Consider the following 10,416-nt stretch of genomic DNA (forward strand, 5'->3'; position numbering starts at 1 on the left):
ACAATTCAAGGTATGAATGAGAAATTTACCAAAGAGATAGTTATCATAAAAGAACCAACCAGAAATTATGAAACTAAAGAATTCATTGAATGAAATATAAACTACAGTTGAAAACTTCAACAATAGACTACATCAAGGAGAAGAAAGGAGCTTCAAATTTGAAGATGGGTCTTTTGAAATAAACCAGTCAGACAAAAATAAAGAAAAAATAATTTTAAAACATGAGCAAAGCTTATGTGACATACAGGACACCATAAACTGACAAAATAGTCAAAATTTCAGAGTCCTAGAAGGTGAAGAGAAAATGAAAGTTATTTAACAAAATAATAGATGAAAACTGTCCAAGTCTAGCAAGAAAGCTAGACATCCAGATACAAGAGACTAAGAAATTCCCAAATAGATACAATGCAAAAAGGTATTCTCCACAGCACATTACAGTTAAACTGTCAAAAGTTAAAGACAAATAAAGAATTCTAAAAACAGCAAAAGCATCTAGTCACTTGTTGGGAACAGGCCCCCCCAAATCTGGCCATAAACTGGCTCCAAAACTGGCCATAAACAAAATCTCTGCAGCACTGTGACATGTTCGTGATGGCCATGACATCCATGCTGGAAGGTTGTGGGTTTACGGGAATGAGGGCAAGGAACACCCGGCCCACCCAGGGCAGAAAACCTTAAAGGCATTCTTAAACCACAAACAATAGCTTGAGTGATTTGTGCCTTAAGGACATGCTCCTGCTGCAGACAACTAGCCAAACCCAACCCTTTATTTCAGCCCATCCCTTTGTTTCCCATAAGGAATACTTTTAGTTAATCTATATTCTACAGAAACAATGTTTATCACTGGCTTGCTGTTAATAAATATGTAGGTAAATCTCTGTTCGAGGCTCTCGTCTCTGAAGGCTGTGAGACCCCTGGTTTCCCACTCCACACCTCTATATTTCTATGTGTGTGTCTTTAATTTCTCTAGTGCTGCTAAGTTAGGGTCTCCCCAACCGAGGTGGTCTCGGCAGTCACTTATAAAGGAACTCCCATCAGACTAACAGCACATTTTTGGCAAAAACCTTACAGGCCAGGAGAGAATAGGATGATATATTTAAAGTGCTGAAAGAAAAAAAAAAAGGTCAGTGAAGGATACTATAACCAGCAAAGCTATCCTTCATAAGTGAAGGAAAAATAAAGTCTTTCCCAGACAAGCAAAAGTTTAGGGAATTCATGACAGTTTGGGTGAAGGAGAAAGGACAAGATGGAGGAAGGTGAACAAGAAGGCATAATCCATGTTGCTTCCGGGTTCTTCCTCACCAACTTTCCCACGCGCGGGAAGATGCAGATCAACCGAGCATGTGCCAGGTGATGTCAATCCGAAGAGATTGAAACTTACCCGGCCACGCCTACGGAGATGCCCCTATCATGCCCTTATCCTGCCCACTGCCCTCCCCCTTCCAGTACCAATGCATAAAAGTCCGCTGCCGGCAGGAGCCAGTGTGACTTCTTCGGCCCCCCACATTCATGGACCGGAGAACATCACCCGAGAGCGCCGGCGTGACTTCCCTGGCCCCCTACACCTGAGGACCAGAGAACTTCGCCCGAGAGTGTGTGCATATTTGCAATAAAAGACTGCCACTTTCTTATGTACTTTGGCCTCATGTTTAATTACTTAGCTCTCCTAAATTAAGTTACATTAATTTAAATCAAAACAATGACTAGATCAGTCATACAAGAAATGCTTAAGGAAATTCTACACTCAGTAGTGAAAGAAATATATCTACCATCATGAAAACACATAAAAATATAAAACCCACAGATAGAGTAAACTCAAACAAGAAAAAGACTCAAATGTTATCGCTACCGAAAAACCACCAAACCATAGTGATAAACAATAAAAGAGAAATAAAGGAACAAAGGATACACAAAATAACCAGAAATATATTAATAAAATGACAGAAATAAGTCCCCACATATCAAAAATAACTTTGAATGTAAATGAATTAAACTTTTCACTGAAAAGATATAGACTGACTGAATGGAGAAAAAAACATGACCCAAATAAATGCTGCCTAAAAGAAATTCATCTCACACACAGACACATGTAGACTAAAAGTAAAGGAATGAAAAAAGATATCCTATACAAATGGAAACCAAAAGTGAGCAGAAGTAGCTATACTTACATCACATAAAACAGACTTTAAGTCAAAAACAGTCAATAAAGACAAAGAAGATCACTGTATAATAATAGAGGAATCAGTTAAGCAAGAAGATATAACAATTCTAAACATATATACACCCAACACTGGAACACCCAGATATAAAAACAAATATTATTAGATTTAAAGGGAGAGAGAGATTCTAATACAATGATAGTTGGGGATTTCAACACTTCATTCTCAGCATTAAACAGATCATCTAGGCAGACGATTAACAGAAAAAAAATTTAAACTACATACTAAATCAAATGGACTGCCAGATATTTACAGAACATTTCCCCCAATAACTACAGAATACATATTCTTCTCAACAGCACACAGAACATTTTTTCAGGATAGATGATATGTTAAGACATAAAACAAGTATCGAACATTTTTTTCTTTTTTTTTGAGACAGAGTTGCAATCTGTCGCCCAGGCTGGAATGCAGTGGTGCAATCTCGACTCACTGCAACCTCCGCCTTCCAGGTTCACGCCATTCTCCTGCCGAGTAGCTGGGACTACAGGCGCCTGCCACAACGCCTGGCTGATTTTTTGTGTTTTTGGCAGAGACAGGGTTTCACCATGTTAGCCAGGATGGTCTAGATCTCCTGACCTCGTGATCCGCCCGCCTCAGCCTCCCAAAGTGCTGGGATTACAGGCATGAGCCACTGCGCCCAGCCCAAAAAATTTTTTAACTTTGAAATTATATGAAGTGTCTTCTCAGACCACAATGGAATAAAAGTAGAAATTAATAACAAGAGGAACTTTGGAAACTGAACAAATACATGGAAATTAAACAATATGCCCCTGAATGACAACTGGGCCAGGGAAGAAATAAAAACATTTCTTGAAACAAATGAAAATAGAAACACACACAATATACCAAAACCTGTGGAATACAGCAAAAGCAGTGCTAAGAGGGAAGATTATAGCAATAAGTGCCTATAGCAAATAAGTAGAAAGATTTCAAATAAATAATCTTATAATGCACCTCAAGGACTAGAAAAGCTAGGACAAACTGAATCCAAAATTAGTAGAAGGAAAGACATAATAAAGATCAAAGCAGAACTAAACACAATAGACACAAAAACAAAACAAAACAAACAAAAACCCAAAACACCAAAGGATCAATGAAACAAAAGTTGTGTTTTTGAAAATATAAACAAAATTGATAAATCACTTGCTGGACTAACCAAGAAAAAAGACAGAAGATCCAAATAAACAAAATCAGAAATGAAAAGAAGACATTACAACTGATAAGACAGAAATACAAAAGGTAATCAGAGACTATTATGAATAATGATATACTATCAAACTGGAAAACTGAGAGTAAATGGACATAGTCCTGGGACACATATAGCCTACTAAGAATTGAATCAGAAATGTTAAAAGAGAAACTTCAGCCGAATTAAATTTAAAGGAGTTTAATTAAACAATGAACAATTTGCGAATCAGGCAGCCCCCATAATCACAGCAGATTCAGGAGACTCCAGGGATGCCTTTTGGTCAGAACAAATTTATAGACAGAGCAGGCGCAGTGGCTCATGCCTGTAATCCTAGCACTTTGGGAGGCCAAGGTGGGAGGATCATTTGAGGTCAAGAGATTGAGACCACCCTGACCAACATGGTGAAACCCCGTCTCTACTAAAAAAAAAAAAAATTAGCTGGGCATGGTGGTGGGCACCTGTAATCCCAGCTACTCAGGAGGCTGAGGCAGGAGAACTACTTGAACCCAGAAGGCAGAGGTTGCAGTGAGCTGAGATTGTGCCACTGCACTCCAGCCTGGGCAACAGAGTGAGACTGTGTCTCAAAGAAAAACAAAAAAAAAAAACAACGTACAGACACAAAAAGGGAAATGACATACAGAAACTGGAAGTGAGGTACAGAAGCAACTGGATTGGTTACAGGTTGGCATTTGCCTTATTTGAACACAGTATGAACACTTAGCAGTCTATGAGTGGTTGAAATATGTCCACTGGGACTGGCCAAGACTTAGCTATTGTTACAGGCACATACTCCTAAGTTAAGTTTTCAATCTTGTCTGCCTATTAAGCTAGGTTACAGTTCATCCACAAGGACTCAAATATAGAAGTACGGAGTCCTTTTCAGGCCATAGTTTGCTTTAACAGGAAGAAATAGAAAATCCTGAAGAGATTAATAACAAGTAATGAAGTCAAGGCAGTAATAAAAACTCTCCCCACAAAAGAAAAAGGCTCTGGACTGAATGGCTTCACTGCTGAATTCTACTAAACCTTCGAACAGAAATTAACACCAATTCTCCAAACTATTTCAGAAAATTGAAAAGGAGAAACCTCTCCCAACTAATTCTATGAATCCAGCATCACCCTGTTACCAAAACCAGACAAAGACGCAACAAAATTAAAAAAAAGAAGGAAAGGAAACTATGGGCCAATATATCTGATGAATACAGATGCAAAAATCTTCAACAAAATATTAGCAAATTGAATCCAAAAGCACATTTTAAAAAACACACTATGACAAAATGGGATTTATCCCAGGGACGCAAGTATGGTTCAACAAATGCAAATCAATAAATGTGATACACGACATCTAGAGTGAAGGATAAAAGCCATATGATCATCTCAATATATGCAGAAAAAACATTTGATAAAAATTCAATATCCTTTCATGATAAAAACTCTCAACAAAATAGGCACAGAAGGAACATACCTCAACAAATTAAAGGCCATATATGACAAACTCACAACTAACATTATATAGAACAGGGAAAAGCTGAAGGCCTTTCCTCTAGGAACTGAAATAAGGTGAGGATGCCCACTCTCACCACTCCTATTCAGCGTAGGAGTGAGAGTCCTAGCCAGAGCAATCAGGCAAGAGAAAGAAATAAAAGGCAACCAAATTGGAAAAGGGAAGTCAAATAGTCCCTCTTTTGTAATGATACGATCTTATACCTAGAAAAACATAAAGACTCCATCAAAAAACTCTTAGATATGATAAATTCGGTAAAGTTGCAGGATACAAAATCAACACACAAAAATCAGCAGCATTTCTATACAACATTAATGAACAGCCAAGAAGAAATCAAGAAGGCAATTGTATTTAAGATAACTAGAAAAAATAAGTAAAATACCTAGAAATACATTTAACCAAGAAAGTGAAAGATCTCTACGAGGAAAACTACAAAATACTGATGAAAGAAATTGAAGAGGATTGAGAAGAACAAGATAGCTGACAAGATGCAGCCAGGAAATGCCTCTCCCACTGAGAGAAACCAAAATATTGACTAATCCATCATACTTCAAACAGATCTTTTGAGAGAAAATACAGAAAATCAATAGAGAGGCGACACAGACACTAAGGCTGAAGAGGGAGGAAGCTGGGAATACTTCACAGAGTCGCTGAGCACCAGTACCAGCTCCTGGCCCTAAGCAGGTCCTAAGGAAGAAATTCAACTACAAGAGATTCCATGACCCCCATAGACATTTGAATTGGCAGGGGAACTGCCTGGAAAGTAGGCAGAGGCAGAACTGGAACCTGTGCTAAGCCCAAAAGGTTTTGCATGGGGGACAACTGCAGCAAAATGTGACCATAGGTGTCCATCCTCCAAGGCTCTCCATTTTGCTCTGAGTGACTCTAGCCCTTGCTGACTGCCAGGCTGGGAGACAGCAGAGCTGTCTTTCCTGCAATACTAGGGTGCATCTGATCTGCACACCCCACTATCCACTGGCTCCTCCTAAGGCCCCTGCCTGGCTGCTTGAGCAAGAGCATGCACACAGCACGACCTCCACTGCCCCACCTGATTGCTTTGCTAGTGGCCTGGGAACGATTCAGCCTCCCCCATCCCTCAGCACAGCCAGTGCTCAACCCCAAGGAGCCAAAGGACAAAGCCATGGGCCAGGTCCCAACTCCCCAGGGTTTGAGCACATAGCTCAGGGGTATCGAGCTCAGATCTGTGGCCTGAGCTCAAGCAGGTGAGGAGCCCCTACTCCCAGAACATCTCAGAAGAGTGAGGTGGAGGTTCATGCACTAATGTGGGATTTGGGCATGTCTCCCTCCACACGAATCAGTCTGGGAAAGGTGTATCCTGTTTAACAGCCCACAGCCTCTGCCCAAGGGAGCCCCACAGCCCAGAACACCTAACAGCCCAGCAATCTGGGCACAGAAGGCTTAGAACAAAACTAGCTGTTTGGGCCTGCTATGGGGGCAGACACCAGAAGGAGACTCAGTCAGGGGAGCACAAGCTGGGTAGTCCCCACAGTTTTCTGCTGAGCAAAACCCCCCAGTCATGGGTGCTGCACCAGCTGTGCACCCTTGACGACACCGCCCTGCCTGAGGATCCTCCAGTCTTGGCCCACTGCATCTAGAGACCATCTGCAGACGTACTCCATAACCCACTCTCTCTATGTCAAACACAGAGGACCAGTGGGTCTCAGGGGAGCTGTGGGTCTCCTGGCAACCTAATTGTTGGCTCTGGCCACCCAAGAGAGGTGGGAGTGTAGCCTGACAGGGGCCCTCTTGAGGCTAAGGAAATGCAGGCATGATGCCAATGATTAGAGGATGCTCCTCCAAGGCCTAGAAACAAACTTGGGATTGCCTCTCACCCCCAACATCTCTCCCTCCACAGAGCACTGCTGTGAATGCCCTGAAATATAAAAGAGGCACATAGCTGAGTGACAGCCTATTTGCTGGCCCTTACTCTTAAGCTCCATCTACTGGAATGCAGCCTGAGTTAAATCACCAATTAAAAATTCTTTAGCACACATTGACTGTGAAACTCAGTACAGGAGTCTAGCCACAACTCAATAACCCATACAGAGTCTTGGCCCTCTGAAAACACCCCAAAATTAAGCCAATCAACTATACACAATAAGCATGACAGTCAAAGCCTCAAGAGAACAAAAGCATATATATATATATATATATAAAAATTAAAAAGCCCCATCCAAATAAAAGCAACTTCAAAAGGATAAACACCAGCCCTCTCAGATAAGAAAAAATCAACACAAGAACCCCAGCAATCAAGAAGAAGGAGTGCTTCCTTACCTCCAAATGGTTGCACTGGCTCCCCAGCAATGGACCCTAATCAGATTGAAATGTGGCTGAATTGACAGATACAGAATTCAGAACCTGAATGGCAAAGAAACTCAATGGTATTCAGGAGAAAGTTGAAATCCAATCCAATGAAGCCAGTAAAGTGATACAAGAGTTGAAATAGTCATTTTAAGAAAGAACCAAACTGAACTTCTGGAATAGAAAAATTCACTATAGGAACTTCAAAATTCAGCTGGAAACATGAACAACAGATTAGACCAAGCTGAGGAAAGAATCTCAGAGCTTGAGGACCAGTGCTTTGGATCAACCCAGTCAGACAAAAATAAAGCAAAAATAATTTTACAAAATGAACAAAACAACTGAGAAATGTTAGATTATGTACAGAGACTAAACCTACAACTCATTGGTGTTTCTGAGAGAGAAAAAGAGAGAATAAGCAACTCAGAAAACGTTTGAGGATATGGTCCATGAAAATTTCTCTTCCCAACCTTGCTAGAGAGGTTGACATGAAATTCAAGAAATTCAGAGAACCCCTGTGAGGTACTATGCAAGATGACCATCCCTAAGACACATAGTCATTGCACTTTCCAATGTGAAAGAGAAATACCTTAAAGGTAGCTATAGAGAAGGGGCAGATCACGTACAAAGGGAATGCTAACAGGCTAAGAGCGAACTTCTCAGCAGAAACCTTGCATGTCAAAAGAAACTGGGGGCCTATTTTCAGCATCCTTAAAGAAAAGAAATTCCCATCAGGAATTTTATATTCTACCAATCTAAGCTTCATAAGCAAAGGAGAAATAAAATCTTTTTCAGAGAAGCAAACATTAAAGAGATTTTAGGTCTTTAAGGGAATTCTAAACATGGAAATGAAAGAATGATACCTGCGACCACAAAGCACACTTAAATACATAGCCCATAGACCCTATAAAGCAATTAACTACACAATCAAGTTTGCCAAACAACAGCTAACAGCAGAATGACAGGATCAAAACCTCACATATCAATATTAATATTGAACGTAAATGGTCTAAACACCCCACTTAAAAGGCACGGAGTGGCAAGTTGGATTAAAAAAAACAAGACTCAACTGTCTGCTGTCTTCAAGAGGGTGTCTCACATGTAAAGACACCCGCAGGATCAAAGTAAAGGGATCTATCATGCAAACAGAAAACAAAAAATAACAGGAGTCGCTATTCTTTTATCATATAAAACAGACTTTAAATCAACAACAGTTAAATAGACAAAGAAAGGCATTACATAATGATAAAAGTTTAATTCAACAAGAAAACTTAACTATCCTAAATGTATATGCACCCAACATTGGAGTACCCAGATTCATAAAACAAGTACTTCTAAACCTACAAAAGACTTAGACAGTCAGATAATAATGGGGGGGGACTTCATCACCCCACTGACAGCATTAGACAGATCATTGAAGTAGAAAACTAACAAAGAAATTCTGGATTTAAACTCAACTCTTGATCAACTGGACCTAACAGACATCTATAGAATACTCCACCAACAACCATAGAATACACATTCTTCTCATATGCACACCAAACATACTCTAAGATGACCACATGGTCAGCCATAAAGCAAGTCTCGATAAATTAAAAAAAATGTAAATCATACCAAGCATACTCTCAAACCATGGTGGAATAAAAATAGAAATCAATACCAAGAAGATATCTCAAAACCACACAATCACATAGAAATTAAGCACCTACTCCTGAATGACAGATAATGAAATCAAGGCAGAAATAAAAAAATTCTTTGAAATTAATAAAAACAGAGACATACCAAAGTCACTGAGCTGCAGTAAAAGTAGTGTTAAAAGGAAAGTTTATAGCACTAAATCAGAGCAGAACTGAATGAAACTGAGATGCAAAAAATTCTTACAAAGGACCAACAAAACCAAAAGTTTGTTTTTGAAAGGATAAACAAGATTGATAGACCACCAGCTAGATTAACAACAACAAAAAGAGACAAGATCCAAATAAGCACGATCAGAAATTACAAAGATGACATTACAACCAATCCCACAGAAACACAAAAGATCCTCAGAGACTATTTGAACACCTCTAGGCAAACAAACTAGAAAATACAGAAGAAATGAATAAATTCCTGGAAATACACAACCTCCCAAGACTGAACCAGGAAGAAACTGGAACAGGCCAATATTGAGTTCCAAAATTGAAGCAGTAATAAAAAACCTACCAACCAAAAAAAACCCTGCACCAGATGGATTCACAGCTGAATTCTACCAGACATACAAAGAAGAGCTGGTACCAATCCTACAGAAACTATTCCAAAAAATCAAGGAGGAGGGACTCCTCCCTAACTCATTCTATGAAGCCAGTATCATCCTGATACCAAAATCTGGCAATGACACAATGAGAAAAGAAAACTACAGGCCAATATCCCTGATGAACATAGATTCAAAAATCCTTAACAAAATACTAGTAAACTGAATCCAGCAGCACATCAAAAAGTTAATTCACCACAATCAAATAGGTTTTATTCCTGGGACGCAAGTTTGGTTCAATATACACAAATCAATAAATGTGATCCACCACATAAACCGAATTAAAAACAAAAACCATATGATCATCTCAATAGACACAAAAAGCTTTTGATAAGATCCAGCACCCTTTATAATAAAAACTCTCAAAAAACTAGGCATTGAAGGAACACACCTCAAAATAATAAGAGCCATTTATGACAAACCCATGACCAACATCATACTAAATGCACAAAAGCTGGAAGCATTCCCCTTGAGAACTGGAACAAGACAAGGATGCCCACTCTCACCACATAGTACTGAAAGTCCTAACCAGACCAATCAGGCAAGAGAAAGAAATAAAAGGCATCCAAATAGGAAAAGAAATCCAATGATCTCTCTTTACCGATGATATGATGTTATACCTAGAAAACCCTAAAGGCTCCACCAAAAGGCTCCTAGAACTAATAAACCTCTTCACTATCGTTTTAGGATACTTTAAATCAATGTACAAAAAAAATCAGTATTATTATTATTTTTTTGATGTAGTCTCACTTTGTCACCCAGGCTGGAGTGCAGTGGCGTGACCTCGGCTCACTGCAACCTCTGCCCCCCAGGTTCAGAAGATTCTCCTGCCTCAGCCTCCTGAGTAACTGAGGTGCCCACCACCACACCCAGCTAATTTTTGTATTTTTTG

Source organism: Mandrillus leucophaeus, unplaced genomic scaffold (genome assembly GCF_000951045.1).
Source record: "Mandrillus leucophaeus isolate KB7577 unplaced genomic scaffold, Mleu.le_1.0 Scaffold64, whole genome shotgun sequence".
In the NCBI taxonomy this organism is placed as follows: Eukaryota; Metazoa; Chordata; class Mammalia; order Primates; family Cercopithecidae; genus Mandrillus; species Mandrillus leucophaeus.